General features: G+C 37.2%; 1 long non-coding RNA gene across 1 annotated transcript in view; it reads right to left on the reverse strand.

The window, feature by feature from the left end:
• Positions 1 to 2,475: 2,475 nt before the first annotated feature.
• LOC106724599 overlaps positions 2,476 to 21,365 on the reverse strand; it is a 38,841-nt gene continuing 19,951 nt past the window's right edge. The window contains exon 4 of the long non-coding RNA XR_001360448.1: positions 2,476 to 2,857. This is a non-coding gene — a long non-coding RNA (uncharacterized LOC106724599). The remainder of the gene's footprint in view (positions 2,858 to 21,365) is intronic.

Genomic DNA, 21,365 nt, shown 5'->3' on the forward strand with positions numbered 1-21,365 from the left:
ATATATTTTATTGATATTTTACAGAGAGGAAGGGAGAGGGATAGACAGTTAGAAACATCGATGAGAGAGAAACATTGATCAGCTGATGTGCCCACAACCAAGGTACATGCCCTTGACCAGAATCGAATCTGGGACCTTTCAGTCTGCAGGCTGATGCTCTATCCACTGAGCCAAACCGGTTAGGGCTCTGTGGCATTTTTTATACACCAAATAGTGAACTTACAGAAAGAGAGATTAAATAAACAATTTCATTTACCATCACACCAAAAAAATTAAGATACCTAGGAATAAACTTAACTAAGGAGGTAAAAGACTTATATGCGAAAAACACAGGACACTGAAAAAAGAGATAGAGGAAGACATAAAGGGAAGAACATACAGTGTTCATGGATTGGTAGAATCAACATCATTAAAATATCCATACTATCCAAAGCAATCTATAGATTCAATGCACTCCCCATTGAAATACCAACAGCATATTTCACAGACCTAGAACAAACTCTCCAAAAATTCATCTGGAATAAAAAAAAACCCCGAATAGCTGCAACAATCCTGAGAAATAAGAACAAAGTAGGAAGGATCTCAATACCAGATAACAAGCTGTATTACAAACCCATGTAGTTTTTCTGAGAGTCAAATGAGTTGGGTTGGTAAAATTACATTGTTAACCATAAATTGTGTTCTATAAAATGAGGTATTGCTGAACTAATTATAGAGGTGGCACATTTAATGTAATGAGTGATTTTCCAAAAAGTTGCACAAATCAAATAGCAGTCACCATTTTGAATTAATTTGTTATTTAAAGAAAACTATGGTGAATCTTGCAAAATGTGACAAGTCTTTTTTAATATGAACAGTAATTCTGCAACCTTTTTTTTCTTTTTTCTTTCTCCTTCCTGTTCTCTTTATTCTTCCTTCCTTTCTTTCTTTCTCCATTTCTTTTTTGATCTTTATATTATCTGTATGGTTTCTTTAAACCATGAAGTAGGACATAACTTATGTTAGAAAACACAGGATACAACCAAACAAAAAAAAAGATGTAGTATTTGTTACGAAAGAAATTGTACTAAATTAGGATGGAATGGGACAAAGGATATACAGACTAAGTTAGGCTTGGAAAAAGAATACCTACAACTATAAAAAAAATATATATACTGTTCTTCAAATCCTCACACCTACCAATGTCACCATTACACAAAGGGGCAGCAATCTTTTGAGCTGAGACACCATTTAATTGTCTAAGAAACACTCTGAGGCATCAGTAGGAAACCTCAAACATCAACAAGGGAAAGGCATAAAAATATAGAGAAAAATATGACAAAGGAAGTCACATAATAGTACTATAAGTGTGCAAGAGAAAGAAAGAAAAAGAGGAAAAGTTAAGGAATAAAAGCAGAGAATGACATTAGAGCAGAAGGCCATAGACTTTGGAGGTCAGCTTAGATGGGTTTCCTGACTCCACCATCCCCCAGCTTTCTGTCCTTGAACAATTTATTTAACCATTTGGAGTTTCTTTTCTCATCTGTTAATGTAGATAATCATACACACTTTATAAAGTAGTAATGAGAATTAAATGAGATAATAAGTGCCCAGGAGACTGGTACAACATTAGTATTCGCAAATGAGTATTATCTTTTTATGAGAGGCCTTTGTTTTCCTCATTTGACTTTGCACACTGAACAGAGGAGCCAGAATAAAAGTCTTGTGGAAGCAAGTCTGCCAGCGGTGTGCCTCACACTGAGGATCTCAGCATATTTGCCCAGCCTTGAGGGTGGGCTCTTTCAAGTACCCCCATGTGCATTTTCTTCTTGTCTCTTTCTCTGCCTTTACTAAAATTTACCAACTCTTTCTATTGCATCTGGTTTAGAGATTCTGTACACTATATGCACTGAAAGCTACAGTCATAAACTGCAAAAAAATTACCACATTATTTATTCAGAATCGTCAACTTCCCTGCCTCTGATGACCCCCACATTATCACACTCTGAAATTAGAAACCCTGCATTTGCAATTTGACTGTGTTGGATCTGGGTTTTCACAACATGTAGTTTGCACAGTAATAATACTTATAGATCTTTCATTTTTCTACAGAAATTAATTGCCTAAACCACAATGATTTATAGTCACACTGAACATGATTATTAATTTTCCTGATGATTATACCTGTGGGCGGCAACAAATCTACTTGTGATAGACCTGGCTTTGAATTGCTGCTAAAACTAAAATGTCCATAAGGTAATAACAACTAATTTTTACCTTAATCAACTTACACTTAAAAGAATTTAATATAGGGCACTTGTGCCTTCTGGGAAAACTTGTTTGAAATATAAGGTGCTGAGTTATTTATGAGAATAATTATATATTTGTTACTCTAGTTTGTACTGGGAAATCAGGATCTCAAATGAGTCTGAGGTACATTAAAAAATATAATGAACTCAGCAGAGTTGTACACACTAAAGAACTTTTGCACTAAGGTAAAAAACACATAACCTGGCATAGCTACTCTGAAAGAAAAGATTCTTACAGCCCACTAAACCATGCTGCCTTTCCTCTCTTCCCTCATCCTGCTAGAGCCTCCAAGTGCTATCATTGTTAACAAGAAAGTTAAGACATTTGATACCTAAGAGAATAGCCTTGTCCTTCCTTCCTCATTATTCACTCTAAAATCATTTGCAAATGGCCTTGTACTTGTGCTCCAATGAGTACAGTTCCTTATCAGTTGCTCCTGATGCTGGAAAATTACGTGGGTTTGGGGACATTGAACCCAGATCCTGCAGTCTTCTGTCTCACAAGCATTCTCCTCCTCATTTAATGGTGCTGGGAGGTTCATTCATTGCTGTAGTAGATTTGTTTCTCCCTGTTGGGATACAAGTTACAAAAAAGAGAAGGCTTTGATTATTGGTTGATATGCATACCTTATATAATTCAGTATGTTCATAGCCCAGAAATATTTAAGGCTTTTTCCTGATTAGTGGCATTATGCAGTTATGCAAATAATCTGTTATATCTAGGCACATTATGCCGTTATGTAAATGATCTATTTCATTTATATTTCCCATAGAGTAAATGGGGTAAGGAAGAAATGCTCTCCTGCATTTCCCCTGGTTTTTAATGAATTGCTCAGACATATTTAGCTGGTGATCAGTCTTGGGATTTCTGGGACCGGATGTGAGTTAGCCTTTCTATCTGATCACCATGACCTGTCTCTAACTTTCCCATTTAATTCAGCACATATTTATTGGGTGCTTATTGTGTGCAAGGTTTTTGTGTGGTGGGGGACCACCTGAAGGGGCTCAGGCCTTGCTCTGGGAGGGGTATTATGTTCCTTATGATCTTTCTTCTCTGACAACCTGGATACATGATGAAGGTCCGTTTAGCGCCATCCATTTTAGAACTTCTTAGCCAGAAAAGATTTCTTTTAAATTTATTTAAAAATGTAATAAAAATGGAAATTATTTAGAATGTCTAATTACAGGTTATGCAATGAAATATACAGATTAAGCTAAATAATTTCAATATAGATATGGCCATTGACAACTGGCTACAATTAAGATACAAATCAAACCACAATATGGACCTGGGATAAAGGAAAGTTTCCTTGTATTTGGAAGCTGAATAAAATTTATGCTCATTTGCCTGGTATGTCAGGTTTCAGTCTATTGCAATATCACTTAGGCTAGTGTACAGTCCACAGGAGTTTAAACCAAGTCAATCATTTCCTTTTATCTAGACTGATACGCTAATTGTAGAGAATTCTCAGCCTCTCTGTCAGCAACTGCTCAACATTTATTGATTCATTTAACAAATACTTACTGAGCACCTACTTTGTGTCGGGGCCCCAGCCCTCACGCAGTCTGGTGGAGAAGGAAAAGTAATCTAAGAACAAACACATTCAGGAACTGTGCTGGGGCCAGGAAGGACAGGAACCTGGGCTATAAAGTGTCCTTGTTAGGGAAGCCAGAGAAAGTTCAGACTTTTGGGTCCTGGGTCTTTTTCAACCACATTTGGCTATAACAATATGCTTTGATGAGCTGCCGCAGCTACCCGTGCAAAGAGTGGTGCATATTTGTCAGGGTTAACAGTCTATGAAATCACATGGTTCCTTCCCTCTATGGTGGTTGTAATGAAGGGAACTTTTAAAAATTCCTCTGTATTTGAGTGGGAATAGAGCAATTTCTGACCTGAGTACTCCACCAAACATCTTTCCCCAGTTCTTAAAAATATATAATAATTCTATAATTCTTCCTGTGTCATATTATCTTTATTGTTTAACCATTTCTCAATCCTATATGCCTGTTGAATCACTACTAAGCACTCAGTCTGATGATATTATTCAACTCCTCTTGTAAGTGGAGGATCTTGCTAAGGAAGATAAGTAAAGAAAAAAATCATAAAACTTTCAATAGAATATAGTGGGCATTAACTGCTTCTGATTATGATTCAATTCAATAGAATTTATTATGTATGGAAATCATATCATTGTTGACAGTTATTTACTTTCCTTTCCCTGTAAGAATATTCTGTTGCTATGTGACTTACACCACCTTCCTTGGGAGAAGCATTAGGCTTGATCATATGATTAGCTTTTGCCAATGAAATGAGAGTGAATGTCTGGTACACCTGTTCTGAGTAAAATCTTTAAGGATCATTACATATGTTTTCTCTATCTCTCTCCTGTATTTTTTGTCTCTGCCAGAAAAAAATGGCATATTCCAGAGGGTTCCTGCTACTTCTGATCCTAGATTCTGAAATGAAAATGTCATATGGAGCAGAACAGAGCCAAAGCCAAGTGAGAAACAAGCCTGAGCGGTGAGAGCCTAACCTAGTGAAAGCTACTGATGGATTAAATACCAGAGGTCTGAGCCCCACTCCTAAGAATTAGTGAGAGGACTGTGGTCTCTATCCTCAAGGCATTTGCAATCTAGACCACTCACTAGTTCTTTAACACTGATTTATAAACTAAGAGGTTGTCAGAAGCCACAGGAGTTTGAGTCCTTAAAGTAAACTTCATTCACACACACACACATTCTAAATGCTCTGTAGGAAATGAAGGCACACTTCCCAACTTATTTCTCCCTCGTAAAAAGAACAAATTTTAAAAGGAGTCAATACAGTAGACCTATCAACCTAAATTTAGAAAAACATGACAAAAGTACCTGGTAATTCCCTTTTGATTTAGCAATCTCTGTTCAACCTACTAGGATTTCTTTATTTTACTTTTAAAACATTGCAATTAACATTAGTAGCTTCTTGATTTTTCTCACCGCCACACCTCAAATGAAGGGAGCAATTTGCTCAATTCTTCTACAAATTCTTTGAGTGGGGCCTGACTTTAGTCCGCAAGGTTAATATCAAGTGTTTCCAATGCCCATTCTTTGGATCTGAGCTACTTTCTCAACTCTAACAAGTAGCTGCCTGTGATATGTGCCTATGATGTTTTAAGGCCAGAAGGCCATTAGCAGCCCAAGCAGAAAACCTACAAATTTCCAAAGCATAACATTCTATGAGTACAAGTAAATTTGGTGAGTTTACAATATGTAGTTGATAGGTTCTAATAACCTTCTTAGATATGTATAGATTGGGATAAAATGACATATTTATAAGCTAAAAGCTCCTTCAGTTCAGTGATCTAGTATCTATAAACTTATAAAAGGTTATGATCAGTACAATTCTAAAGCTTGTTCTAATATTGCAGAACATACTTGTTTCTGATATAATATTATTTCTATGAATGATTTATTTCCTTATACATTTTTGTGCTCTCAGTATTTCAAAGAAAACCAATTTCATACTTGTAGCACTTACAATGGAATACATTTTAAGGCAAAAAAAAACAGAGAAAGAAGTAGAGATAAACAAAAGGAATAAGGGAGGGGGGAAGAAGCTGATGAAAAACTAGAGAAAAAGGCATAATTGAAGAGTGAAACAGGTAAAGAGAAGAGACAAGTTGAGGTAGTAGAAGCTAGAGAAAGAAAGGAATATGAGAAGGGAGAAGAAAGTGTGGAGACAAAAAATGATGCTTCAAAAACGGAAGAGACAAGTTGAGGTAGAAACTAGAGAAAGAAAGAGTATGAGAAGGGGGAAGAAAGTGTGGAGACAAAAAATGATGCTTCAAAAACACTGAAAATGGAGAGAAAAAAACTAAAGGTAATGACAAGAAAAATATGGAAAATTGAATATTTAAAAATGAAAAACATTATAATTTTAAAGCTTATAAATATGAAAACAAGAAGAAATGTTTGGAGAGTTAGGGTTCTAGAAGAATTGAATGTCAAGGAGAATAGATGGAAGGGAAGGTAAAAAGAGAAAGGGTTTAAAACAGTCAACTGATACTCACTAGAGGAAATGCTAAAGAATGAAAAGTTAGAAATGAGAAACTGGAAAAGCATTGATTTCTTTTGTTTACTATTACCATTACATTTTGTCTTTTTAACTTTTTATTATTGTAAATGGATTGTAACAACAATACCAGTATTGCATACTGTACATCATTCTCTAGGTTATATTACATATATAAATCTGGAACAGTATTGGATAAAAATACACCCAAAAGGGAAAACACACATAAAAGTCAAAGATAAACTACAACTTGACAATGTGCACAAAAATATCATCTGTTCCAAATTATATACCCTTAGCTTTCTAATGCCAACTTTAAATTATGTTTGCCTTTCTCATGCATTTTCAGACTTGTTAAGCAGAATCACAAACTAATATTTGTTTTGCTGTTTACTTGGAGGAAAATCAACTCTTGTTGTGGTGAAATCAGTGAAGGTGGTGGGATCACAGAAGCACACACTTTGAGAGATGGAGATAGTCTGTTCCACATGCAGACCAGCTCCTTCAGGCATCTCCATGTGGACTTCCCCTGCATCCTCCCAAGAAGTATTCTCCTTGCACATTATTCCCTTTGGTAAGTTTTTCACACTCTTGTCTCTGGAGATTAAGTTCTCTCATTTGGGAATAAATTTTGCCTTAGCTGAGAAACAATTGAGGCATCAGTACCCTTTATACAAATGAAAAGATTCTTTTACGTTGTTTGTACGTGGTCTTGCCTGGCCAGGCTGAAGTTTGCTGTCTTCAAAAGTAGGGAGTCTTTTGCAGAATAGGCTGCTTGCCAGGTTTCGTCTGGGCCTCATGGGCCTGAGATTTACTGTTTTTAATCTTTTTTCTGATGGGCATTCTAAATACCTGTTTCATGCAATGTTTAATTTCAGCACAGCAGGTATTAGTGTATCCAAAAATGGGAATAAGCCGCCTGTTTCCTTGTATGATGAAATGCCTAAAACAGCTAGGTTTTTACAGCATCCAGTCCTTTATCCCCTTAACAGCCAGTGCCTGTTTCTTTAAAAATGGTGCTTTTTATGGACTCCTCTGACTATTTCTAAGATAATTTTCCATAGCCAATCTTCCCTACTAAGAATATGAAACTCCACATCTGTATTCATTTGGACAGTTTTTGAACTGAGACTAACAAACAGAAGGAAGGTTTGGGGCTGCTTTCTTTTCACAAGATGGCAGCTTGAGGACAGCAAAGAAAAGCAATCTCTTTCAATTTCTCTATGCATATGTTGATGGCATAAAGAGAGATGATCTTCAAAATCATCAGCAACACCATTAACAATACGTTTGTTAATATTTACATAGCTAAAGAAATGTTCAGTCTTTACTGCTCAATGAATTCATCTCAACTTCCACATCACTTCCTCTAGGGAGCTTTTCTTGACTTTACACATCTCAGCTCTGTCCCTCCTGGTGCACAGAGCAACTGTGTTTGATGCCATTAGTGTATTTATTCCAATGTATTATCACCTCCATTAGACCATACATTCCATAAGGACAGAAAGACTGAATGCCAGACTTACAGTTTGTTCCCAGTAAATATTTATAGAATTAATAAGTGGATAAATTCCTAACCCTATGTATTGCTTAAGGGAGAGCAGGCAGAAGTGACTCTCTTTGTCTATAATATAAGCCTGCCTTCCCCCAAAAGGAAGTGTGGAATTCAGTATCCTGGTGTTCATGTCAGACAATGTTTGTTAATGCCCAGAGAACATTGGGGTATTTTCTCCATAGTCTAGCTCTGTGTTCTCTAAAATGGGCTGTGCAGAATGATCTTTTTGGAGGCAGGAGGAAATATTGGAATGTTCACTTACATTCATGTAAAAAGTAAGCTTTACAAGTATTTGCTGTATGAATTGACACTCAAGCCCATGCTGATGTGTGTGAATGTGGGACAGCCTTGAGCAGCAACCAGTGGATTCAGAGGGCAGGAGGTGCTAGCACAGCATTTACTGGGGGTTACATGTACTGATAAAATGGATTCATGGAGTCTGTTATCTAACTGTAGTTACATACTAATCTCACAAAGTGGACACCTTATGTTTTTAAATTGCTGCAAAACTATAGATTGCAATTAATGCAGATCATAAAAATGACAGATCAAAGATGACACCAGCAATGAAAGCATGAGCTGAGACATGTATGCTTCTAGCGTGAGCTCCTCAAAAGCCACATTACCACCAAAAATAAGGATAATATAATTGTCTATGACAATAAGTCAACCAAAAATAAAAAAAATTAAGGCAGCCACATTCATTGTCATAAATGATATTTAATTCAGAGTGCCATGCTTGTGATATTAACTGGTAATAATGGCACATGTATGTAACTAATAAATATCCATAGAGATACGGTCAAAGGTTTTTTTATTTACGGGCGTTCAGTCCAAAGAGCTTGAAGAACATTTGTCCAGAAATGAGCGAGTCCCTTCCTTCTTTTCCATTTCACTTTCCACCCTGTTTTTCTCCACTTTCAGTCTGAAGCCTATTACTCATTTAAAGGCCACTTTATGGTCCCGCTGATCTTGCAATGCCTATCAGTTTTCATCTATCTCTCATCCAGGCCAACCCTCTGTTGTCTAGAAGTTAAGTCACTGAATCAATGATAGCTGTGGCTTTTAAGTCAAACATATAAGGGAATGGAGAAATATTTACAGTGGATAATTCCTTAATATCTTTGTCAGTGCAAAATATACACTAGCAATTTCTGAATACAATGAAGTATAAAGCCACAGTCCCTACCTTCAAAAAAGTGGTTAAAGAGAAAGCACGCAAACTAATGAACAATTAGAAAAGATTGCCCATTGCCACTAATGTCCAAATCCTCCTTTTTCTCCTGATCGCAGGACCAGTAAGCAGGCCTCCTTCCATGATTTCATGCCTGGCAGTAAGCGTGGGCCCATGAACAGAACCCCACTATTTTCCATTCTGATATTCACTAGTGCCATTGCAAGGGCTTCCGCCTCAGCACCCCAAATGCCTTATAAAATTTCACAAAGGCCAAAACTATCAATAAATAATGATTTACACTTTATTGGATCTGGATTGAAACTGCAGGACCTATCAATAGATGAGGTTTTGATGATGTTACTGGAAATCCTAAAAATGGCACAGTTTGTCTCAAAGAACAAGGGCATTCTTTGAGAGTTGTCCTAGAGGAGATTTTTAAGATGCCCTGCTTAAAATTTGACATATTAATGATCTACTATTCAACCCAACAGTCCTTTCTATGAAAATGTGTAAAGGAATTCACTTACCATTGTCTTTGTTAGTTGGAAATGAATGCTTATTGATCACCGGTATTGATCTACTACTTTAGATAAAAACAATACTTTTCAAAGTACACCCAAAAGAGTTTAAGGACTAAAGTAAAACTGTAACTTCTCCTGGTTACTAGGTGATTGATCACAACTGATTTTGCTGCCATAAAACATAACTTACTGTGACACTGCTTATCTGGGCTCTGGAGTCGGCCCTCATTGAACTGTGCATTATGTCTGAATGATTGATGTGGGTTTGAATATTTTGTTAGATTCACCTTTCAATCCATTTTACACAGCTGACTTACATAAAAGATGAGATCTCTTGAAAAATTCTTCAGGAGGAATGTAACAATTATGAATTTAAGTGATCTCTGCTGGTTTTGTTTGCCAGATAAAGCTAATTCCTGCTTTGTTTAGAATCAGAGAGCTGAAGTCAAGCCTGCCTCCTTGGGGAAGTCTTTTTCCCAATGAAATATCTTTTTTTTTGGGGGGGGGGGGTCTGTGTCAGAAAAAAAAACCTGGTAAAAATCCTAGGAAGGTCAAGGTATGAGGGTATGAAAGAGTAGTCAGGAGTATGTGAGCAGAGAGAAACAACAAAAGACCCGTCTCTTGGGAATTGTAACATTTGAACTTTATATTCTGACCCACAATAATTCAACCTTATTTATTCATATCATTGTAGCTAACTGAAATGTATGTTTTTAGCATTTGCACGGGATTAGATTAAAGCCCATACAAATGGCAGTGGACATACAGTGATATAATGCCGCCTTCATCAGATTATGGGATGGGAATTCATGATCTCTTTGTGCACATAAGATTGGGTTTGACGATGTAAAATGACAGCTGTTTTCATCTAGCTTTTCTCCCCAGTCCGTCTATTTCACACAACAGTCCATCATTAGAGATCATTACTGTATTACTATTGTTAACAAGGAAGAATGAAGCCTATGCCTTCGTCTTTCTTAGATATAATAAGTCTTATGGAACAAGAGTACCCTAAAGGCCCTTCGCTTCTAAAAATGATTAAACTTCATTCAAATCACAGCCTGTAACCCACTTCTGGGCATAGTATCAAAGGCAGCTCCATAGGTGCGATCTGAGGCGGTATACTATTCCTGCCTCAGGTTTTGCACAAGAGTAGTTTGCATGCATTATCCTCAAAGAACAGATTGCTTTTTACCAAAATCCTATGCATTTTGGCACTTGGTGAGTGTCTTAGATGGCATTAACTGTAAAACATTTCTTTTTACATAATTATGGCTTTGTTTTGAGTGTGTGCTAAGATGGTTGTAAAAGTTTTAAATGTGAAGGGCTTGGGGAATAAGAGAAAAGTCTTTGAGCAAAAACGCAAGCCTGTTGTTAACAATTAAAGTTAAAAATTTCCTGACAGTCCTTCAAAACTTCAGAAAAAAAGATACACAGTTATTTTAATGATTGTTTCCCAAATTACACCATTATCAGAAATGTATAGAAAATACAAGTTGTGGTGATTGCAAAACACCTGGAAAATTAGAGCTATTGTTTTCTGGGCATATTTATGTAGCAATAAGACCATCTTTATCAATAACTGATGTAAATAAATGCAGGGACCTGGTGTTCATGCTAATAATGAGAAATCCTTGTCGGTGCTCAGGAAAGGTCTTTGCCTGAGGCATTTACTCAGATGCCTGAATCCACCGGCCTCGCCATGAATGTGTTAATTGACATGCTTGTATAAATTTTAGTAAAGCCATAATATTTTTGCATGGCAACTATTAAAAATATTTTTTTCTCTTAATTTCACCAGGGAGGCTGAGACTCTGAATTTTTCCCCCTTGCAGGAAAGAATAATTTAGATTTTCTTCCATCCCTGTCAGAAGTTGAACAGACGAACAAAACAGATTCTTCAGAGACAATTTTACACAGAGTTACATCCATCCAATTCAATTATAAATTAAATTGACTAACGAACCATAGCTCATTATGGGAATCAATTACTCAGAACTGTCTTTGGACCAAAAATGTGGAAAATAAAAAATAATGGTCATACTTCAATATACCAGATTGTCAACGTTTGAAAGCTCTGTTTTTCTCTAGCTTGGCAGAGTCCAACGCCAAAAAGAAATGATAATCATTTGTTTTACTGTTCCTAGAGATGTTCTCGTTTTATGAAGACTAGTTAATTCTTGAGTTTTGATCTCTTTGGGACGAGTACCTCAGGCTTTTCTGAGATGACAGGCCAACCCTGGAGTCATGTAATCGCATGGGGATCTTTCAGATCGACTTATGCAAATGTGTTATTAAAAGGAACCTCATTTCAGCCTCTAGTGTCACCCAAGAAATAAGAGTCAGAAATCTTGGGAGGTCATGTTAAAAGCATTTTTTTAATAAAACGATTCTAGTAACAGGATTGGGGGTTCATAACTCTCTGGAGCATTTTCAATCCAATTGTTTGGTGAAAGTAAATCTACGGAGAATCCAATGTTGCTTTATTTACCAAGCAATAGGGCCTGATAAAAGAATAGTATTAAAGCAATAACATTCTCTAAAATCTTTCTCCTTTTGTGGTCCACAGCTCAGAAATTTTCCATCTGTTACAATGAATTAAAAAATCTGTTCTGCTTTGAACATGTATAGGTAAAGGTGATGTACACAGCCACATACATATATGAACATAGAGGACATGTCCTCACACCGTGGGGAGGGGGGTCTGTTGCCCATGTAACATATCATGATAAGATGGTCAAAGAACTGTGCTCAGACTTTTTTCAGGGAACTGTACTCCTAAAGATGCTTTAGTTTTCTTTTTCCTCATATACTTATTCACTCACACTTGGAGAGTAACGAGTAAATATTTTAAACTCAAGTGTTCACCTAAAGAACCTAAAAAAAAAATAAAAACAAAAAAAAACAAAGCAAAAACCCCTTCACTCATATGTATATTGTTTACCCAGGAAAACTGTATTATCAATGAAAAAAAGTTAATCCATATAAATATATAATTCAGCATCATTTTGCTTAGAACCTCATATTTTTAAAACATCCCTTTCTTAAAATGGATTGAATCTGGGTGTTTTTCACTAAAACATTCAAAAAAAAATAAAAGAGAAGTGGCTGGAATATTTAAAATGTGTTTTTGGCTGATACAATGAGGAGGCTCTTTTCTTATTTACTTTTTTTTAAATTGCTAGAACAAGGAAAAAATAGTTGCATTTCCCAACAGAAAGGGAAGATGTCAGAACGAACCTGTAATTAGAAATATAAGCATTATTAAAAGGTTTCTTGAAAAAAAAATCCTTTCAATAAATGGAGTCATGGTTGAGGAATTCATGTTCAGGGTCCAACTGAATCATTTACAGAAGGGTTGTTTTAAACAGTAAATAAACACAACTCAACTCACTATTTCGATGGCTTTCTCTTTTGTGAACAGCTCAAGCCTTGGCATCAGGCTTGGATTCAAATCATCTCGCTCCCTTACTATCTGGGAGACATTGGACAAGACAACCTGTCTACATGTCAGTTTCTTAATCCTTAAGATTGGAATAATAATAGTACCCATTCCTAATGTTGCTAGGAGAATCAAATAAGGTCATGCACGTAAAGGACTTAGCCCAATGCCTGGTACACAGTAATACTCAATACATGTTATCTACTATTCCCATTATGGTTGTTCTTCTATAATTTCAGAATATGCAACAGCACAATTCCACACCCAAAGGGCAGAACCTGTTCTCTCTTTTCATTTTTTTCTCAGGCACTTTGTTAAAACTGGGCTGTGCCCTGTTTCTCAAGTAGCCAGTCAAAGCAGGCTTGACTAGGGCTGCTTACAACTGCTGGAGGGGGCGCCCAGGGTCTGCAGCTGGGCATGCAGGGGACTCCTGTGGAGCGCAGGTGCAGCTGTCTTCTTTCAGTCCCTCATCCTAGCGGCGCCGCCACTTCCCAGTCCTCAGCCTCATCCCCAAACCCTGCAGTGCTCAGGGGCCACCCCTCAAGGGCAGGCCCTCACAGATCACTACAAACTAAGTGCTAGCTGCCCTGCGGGACGAGGAAATCATACAAATATTTCTGATAATTTGTCAGTATTTAGAAGGTGTGCTTCTGAAAAGGCCTACAACCTGGTCACACAGGTTACTGCATGAATATTGTGCTCTCCAGCCCACATTCATCTGACTATTCACGTTATCAGAAGTAAATACCTTTCTCTTTACTCCTTCATGTAGCGATAGGCAAGGAATCTGAGTTTGAGAAGCTGAAGTCAGACTTGCACTATATCGCAGTCATTCTTGGCAAAGCCTTCTGCTGTTTTAATTTTAACCAATTAGAAGGGCCAATCTTCTTTTCGTTCAGAAATGTATTAAAAGATATAACATTCAAAGGCTAGACATGCCCCGCAATTAATTACTGGTGTCCAGCTAAAGGTCTACCATTAGCTATTGCCATGACAACCTTTAAAAGGCCTTGGCCCACCTGTTGCAAGACAGAAACAACATTAGGCAGTTGGTTCCTGCACTTGGCCTCCCTCTGGCCCATGGGGAATTTGTACTAATTAGAATTAGTTGTCCTTCTGTAGTCCAGCTCCTGACACAAATTGCATTCTGTAGCTTCTTGTTCCACTTGAGTTCACAGACAAAATAGCCCATGCCATGTTTGAAATGAAGCAAGGCAATATAAAAGGGTTTTATGTAATTGGCTAATATACTTTAACATTTTAACTAATAATTTCTGTGTTGCTTTCTTGGAAGGGAGCTCCTTTGCTTTCTTCTCCTTTTACTCACTGGTTGTTTATGATCATACAGCACGTCATTTTCATATGGCTCGTTTGGGTGTCATTAACCCATTGTCAGGCTCGACTGCTTGGAAAACAAAACAAGTGACCTCTAAAAATGATAGTTTGGAATGGCCCCTGGTGATGGGGAAGAGAAGCACAAACAGCAAAGAAAACCAAAGGAGCCTTTCTCACCTCTCACTAAAGAAAAACTTGATTGAAAACAAGAGCCCATGGAGGAAGAGCCATAATGAAATAGAAAAGTTAGAGAATGAAAGAAATTATTAGGATGGTAGCACGTGCAGCTTTGCCAAAAAGAGTGAGTGAGATCCACAGACTCCGAGAGATCCAACAGGACACAGCCATGGGTCCCGCAGAGGGAGCGTAAGAGGCTAACCCTCGTCAGTTCCCCAGGTAAGACTAATTCTTCGGTCTAACTTTTAGTATCTCAGGACATTAGGAGGGAAGTGAGGAGATTCCACAAGTGTCTACCTTATGCTGCCCTTCCTGTTCTGAAGAGGACGAGGGTGTTGGCAATGGAACCATGGTGTCTAAAAAGTAAAGTCTATGGGGTCTTGATAATCTCACTGTGGAGTCATTTTAGTTGTTTCTAGAAAAACTCAAAGCAAAATCAATGGGCTAAAGTATTCCTGTTAGGTTTTCTCCAGGCCTGAAGGAGCCTGGAAGCCTCAGTTTCCCCAGCTCATTTTCTTTATGAACTGGAAATCGGATTTGACTCCTGCTTCACCTTTCCTATCAAGGTACCTATATTTCCAAGAACTCATGAGGCAAATAGTCTCATGGTTTTTATTGGCTTTCTCTCTCCATGGAGGTTTTCTAACCAAAGTATCTTAATCTTCAACAAACAAGATACAGTTTTATTTTATTTAAAAGAAAAAAAACCCAGTGAGAGCTAAGAGAGTGTTCTTTTCACAATAGATGTCTCCTTAGTTGGGGGAAAACGGTTGCAAAACCACCATTTACTTGTTCGTGAAAGAGGAAGTAGTTTTAACATAAAATCTATACACATCCCAAATTCATCCTCCAAGCTATCAACCATATCAACCTCATATTGTTCAGAATGGGACTGAGGCCAAGAACAAATATCTCTCTTTCTTTCCCTGACTTTGAATCTGAATTCTGAAATGATAAGAGGTACTTTAAAATTCTTAAAATAGATGAATTTAGGAATGTCTGAGCCAAGGTAGTGCCTAGTTACTCATAGACAAGCCAGAACTGCCTTCGTGAGAGTATTCAATGGAAAATGTGCAAAATGTGCAAGAAAAAATTACTAAAACGTCCAAGGAAATTTTAAAGCCTCAGTTTAACTGAGAAAATTATCTATCTTTTCAATATTTTGTGGTCTAGTGTCAAGTACTGTAGAACTACTTGAAAACAACAAGAAAGCCATTCATTAGAAAACAGAAAACTTCCAAATGAAAATGCCAATGTGTTTATCAAGAAACAGGTCTCTTCACACTTTCTATTTGTTGGGAATTTTTAAGTTTATCTATTTGTTTGTAAAATTCTCCTTTTCTTTGAGCCACCGGGAAGGAAGCAAAAACGTATTTCACTAGAGCATCCACAATAGATAACATCAGTAATAATAACCCAAATGAACATGAACCACAAAACACAGTTCAAACCACATTACAGCCCCGGTTGCATAGGCCAGAGCAGTTCATTGATTTGCCAGCATGAACGAGCTGAACAATGCATAGAAACTTCTCCATTGTCTTGCCCGAGTATATACTGGGCAACCCTGAAAGACAGTTCAGTTGATCCAAATGGTCTCATGAATAGTTGCTCTCTAATGACAGAGATTTCATGGGGAAGATGCAGTTAGTCCCTCTTTAATGTTCTGTGTTAATGAAACTGCTTTAGACAATTTACATTTACATCAGGATTTATCCTAGGAACCATCTCCCAGCAAGCCTTTTCTAGTCCTCCCACTCCAGTTCCCAAATCACCTCTGTGTTCTTCTGTGGCAACATGTGCCTGCCTCTAGCTCAGTGATGGCGAACCTTTTGAGCTCGGCATGTCAGCATTTTGAAAAACCCTAACTTAACTCTGGTGCCGTGTCACATATAGAAATTTTTTGATATTTGCAACCATAGTAAAACAAAGACTTATATTTTTGATATTTATTTTATATATTTAAATTCCATTTAACAAAGAAAAATCAACAACAAAAAATGAGTTTGCGTGTCACCTCTGACACGTGTGTCATAGGTTCGCCATCACTGCTCTAGCTTAACTCTTCACTTTTTTGTTGTCATTCTTTCCAATCTACAAATTTTCAGTGTAAAGGATTTGATTTTCCCATGAACACCAGGTAAGACACAAAAACTGTTTTACTAAAAGAGACCCAATACTAGAGCTGAAAAAATGTCCTTAGTAAAGTTTATGATCTGTTTACAGGCCTGCCTCCCCTACTGGTCTCTGAGCATTAGAAGGCAAAATGTGGGTCTGGCACATGCCTAATATGATGCCTAATAACTGTTTGATGAATGAAGGCATGAATGAATGAATTTCCTTATATTCTGATAACCATGGTAAAATAGCAGTAAAGTTTGATGTTTACCTTCATTCCATCTACTTCACAAGTTTGGTGGAGCAATGCCTTTTCAGATGATTAGCATTTTTTGTGAAAAATTTTGTTTTAGGAAAATTCTGCCAACAGCCAACTCTTTGGAGAAGTTATGTATTTCCAGACCACCCCCCCAAAAATGTTTAAATTAACAAATAATATGGCTTTTCTTGTTTGTTTCTCTGTTTGGTCCTGACAGAATTCATTGCTCTTTCTCTTATCCAAGCTCTCTTGGCTTCTGAAGGAACCAGAAAGAGGGAGACAAAAGATGGCTTGTAAAGCCCACGAGAGGAACAGAAGTAGTCAGGGAGGTCTGAGATCTCTGTGGCAACTAATGGAGATTTGTCTGGACAGCAAAGCAACAACCTTTATTTTTAGACTTGATTGTTCGTGGTAACCTGAGCATTTTCTTCTACTTCCTTAACAGTGGATCTTAACTGTGATGTAACATTGGAAAAAACTCAGGCCTTAAGCCAAAAGTCACGTTTGAGGTCGTCCTTGGCTGAAAACTTCTAAACCTCTCACAATGACCTCTTAATTTTTGCTTGTAACATTCCAGGGCTCTGGAACACCCTTGGAATAAAAATCAAAGGAAAGATGAGACTCCCTGTGATTGATAGGTAGTTCTAAGGCCTGATGTCTCTTCACATAGTTAATCTTTTTGATATGACCTTTCTTCTCATTTCTTTATTTTTAAGTCACCAAGGCATTTCTCTGAAAAATCATCTGTTGCAAAAGACCCCAAAGCAAGTGTAAAGGAGAGAATAAAATCATTTATCAAAATTGTATGAATTTGTAATTCATAATAAGCAAGAGGCAACTTAAAGAGATAGTTTTCTACCACTGACATTGCTGTTAAAATAAATGTGGGGAAGATAATTATAGTAATTAACAAAAGAGTTAATTTTCCTTTGTCATGAGATTAGGTTCCATTTGATTTCTGACTAAGAGTAGATCAATACCAAATGCTTTGTCTTCCTAGCTGTTGATTATTGTAAATTTAGGCTAGGACACATATCAGTTTCCCAACTATTGACTTTTATTGGAAAAGCACTGTATCAACACCTAAATGCTTCAGCTACAACCCTCAGCTTTTTCTTCCCAAACCTCAATCCGTGGTTCCTTTACCTACTCAGCAAAGAAGGTTTACCTTATTTTCTACTAAACCAAACAAAAACGTGCTAGGCCTCGAATATATTTTTTTGATGAAGGTGTTAGCTTTCTTGCTAGAAAATGATGTTCCTTGAAGAGCTCCTAGGCCTGAGCACTATTTGATTATGATCATCCAAGAATTACATGATACACAACAAATGAAATTCCTCTAGCAAACAAACCTCAGGAGTGATCATATCCTTCAAATCAGAGTTTAATAATCATGCGGTCAGTTGAGGAATTGGTGTTTTTTTGTAAGACTAATAAGCTTCAAGCTGAGGGGCTGTGCATGAACACACAGCTGTCTGTTGGGGAACTCTTGGCATCAGTTTAGGCTGCAGTGAGGGTCCAAAAACATTATAAATGGGGCAGAAGAAAATACACATACTGCATTTTTTTAGTAATTGAAGCAATTAGATAATCTCATTCTTGGATGCTTATAGCATTCCTCATTAAGTTTGACTATGTTTATGAACGTTTTGTGCCAATTGTACCTTTAAGAAAAAGAAGATAAATGAAAGACTTCAGTTATGAAAGCTTGGTTGAGAGGTGAGAAATGTGCTATAGCTGTGGAGACCTGTGGTTCTCTTCTGGCACCACACCAAAATGGACTGGGATTGACACTGCACTTTGTAAAAGGTTAAGTAACCATGCGTAAGTTACACCACCTCTCTTGGCTCAGTTTTCTTTTTAAGAAATTGGGGAAGGGTTGTATGGGTAAGATAACCACTATAGAATTTTCAGCTCTAACATTCAGTCAGTCCATCATCTTCATCAGGGCCCAGTCTGGTAGTAGCTAATTTCAGAAAGTCAAGGAATTGACTGCTTTTCCCCAACGTGCTAAGTTTTCTAGTCAACTGTATAAACAACCTTTTGTTGTTGTTGTTCATGTGCAAGGAGAAAGCACAAATTAAAAGAAGGAATGCCAATCTATCAGTTATTGGTGTGAAACAAATCACACCAAAGCTCAGTGGCTTCAAACAATATTATTATTGTTCATGAGTTTAATGGATCAGTTGAATAGTTGGTTGATCTGAGCCCGTCTCAGCATATCTTATCAGGACACAACCATCTATTTGTGTTCATCTGGTGAGTAGGCTGAAGTCTGTTGGTGTAAGATAGCCTTCCTCACATATTTAGCATTTGGCTATTAGCTGGGGAAACAAATGCAATCAAGCCATGGGCCCCTGATCATCCATCCAGCTAGATCAGGGTTGTTCTTCCTTGAGATGTAGGCTCATATCTGGTATGCCATGTTCTATTGGCCAGAGAATCATGGTTGTTCTTCCTTGAGATGTAGGTTCATAACTGGTATACCATGTTCTATTGGCCAGAGCAAATCACAAGGCCATCCTAGATTCCAGGAGTTGGAAAATAAGATCTACTTCTTGATGGTAGAAGCTGTAAGATCAAATGGCAGAGGCCATGGCTACAAGGAAATGTGAAGAATCATGGTCATATTTTGCAATCAATTTACCACAGTCACAAAAAATATGTTGATGACTGGGAGAATATAGTGATAATCAAGATTTAATCCTCTCGTGATAGGAGCTGTAAGATCAAATGGCAGAGGCCATGGCTACAGGGAAATGTGAAGAATTATGGTCATTTTTTTGCAATCAATTTACTACAATCACAAATAATATGTTGATGGCTGGGAGAATATAGTGATAATCAAGATTTAATCCTCTCCTCTCCTCTAAGAAATTACAGTTTAGAGTAAAGGAAAAACGAGACAGCTGATTAGAATACAATGTAATAAATATTATAACAGTGGAGACAGTATGGGACCTAGCAACTTCTGCTTAAGAGACCCAGGGAAAGCTTTTCAGAGGCAGTGACTTTTGAGCCAAGTCTTGTTCAGAGCTGGATCCCCAGTGCCTGACATGGTGTATGGCTTAGAGTAGGCACTCAGTAAATAATTGATGAATAAACAAATGAAAAGTAAGAAGGAGTTTGCATAAAGAGAATAAAAAGAAAATCACTCCAAGGAGAAGAATCAGCATGAGGTTTGAAAAAAGGACTTAACATTTCATCTCTAAGTATATTTATCATTTCAACAGATATTTACTAAATGTCCACTACATGCTAGACACTAGGGATAAGTAGCATAGAGCCTAAAAGGAGTAGGAGAGAGAATATGTCTGCCTCCTCTAACTCCTATGTCCTAATCATACAAACATCAGTACAGCTACCATTTTCCAAGTGACAAAATGAAAGGTGGTGAACTCAGTGAGACTGTGAGTCAGTGGCATCTGCTGGCCTGCTGAAGTCCACAGCTCAAACCTCAAGATGCACTCATTTGATAGTGGCCAAATCCCCAGTGACCATCTCATCAGAAGCCCTCTTCTTATTCCTCTTTCCAAAGTAAAGTGCTCAAAAAAGAAAGAATAATAAGTAATGTTACTATTTGGAATCCCAGAACGTATTGAATACTTTCTAGAATTTATGGAAAGCATAATTTGGTCCTGGGACATGTATAGGCCTGGCATAGTTTTTGCAGGTCTTATAAACATATCAGTGTTCTTCTAAATGTCATGGGCTGAGTCAAGCTTCATTTTTTTCTATCTACCTCATATTTTTAAGGCTGGTTGTCAAAGGTATAATACCATAAGACATTCACAAGATGTTTGGCTAGTTCAAGGACCTTTGTCAGTGGGTGTCAAAACACTATGACTTGGAGTTTCTTTATGTGTATAGCAGCCATCCAAAGTGGCAACCTTATGAACTTTTTATCAAATATATCCAGAGTAAACTAATTTTTAAAAGCATAAATAGAATACATAGATAAAAAGTATTAAATGTTCCTAAATTTCTGCTTGAATTTGATTAGGCTTATTTTGACATATTTTAAGGGTTATAGACATAAATTCATTTCCATAGGCTGAAATACAGCTCTCTATTCTTTTTACTTGACTTTGTAATACTAAATAGATATCTGTGATATTCAAATACTTAACAATGAGTGGGACACAGGTCCTGACTAATCCAAATGGATATATGGATACACCTAGGAGTGCCAGTCATCAACCTTTAGTTGTTGGGTGGCAAGGAGTTCTGGAAAAGACATGGGGAGGTGCTCCGGTGGTCAAGATGGTGTGTATACCAGGTGTACTGGATAATAATGCAGATTTTGTAATCAAAGAAAACATGATAATTTCAAGAGAAACATCAAAAGTGCTTTATTCAAAGTAATGTCCATCGCTAGCTACACATTTCCCCTATCTTTCAGGTAATTTGTGGATACTGTCCCAATAGAACTTTTCTTGTTT

The sequence above is a fragment of the Myotis brandtii genome, unplaced genomic scaffold (assembly GCF_000412655.1).
Source record: "Myotis brandtii unplaced genomic scaffold, ASM41265v1 scaffold90, whole genome shotgun sequence".
Classification (NCBI taxonomy): domain Eukaryota; kingdom Metazoa; phylum Chordata; class Mammalia; order Chiroptera; family Vespertilionidae; genus Myotis; species Myotis brandtii.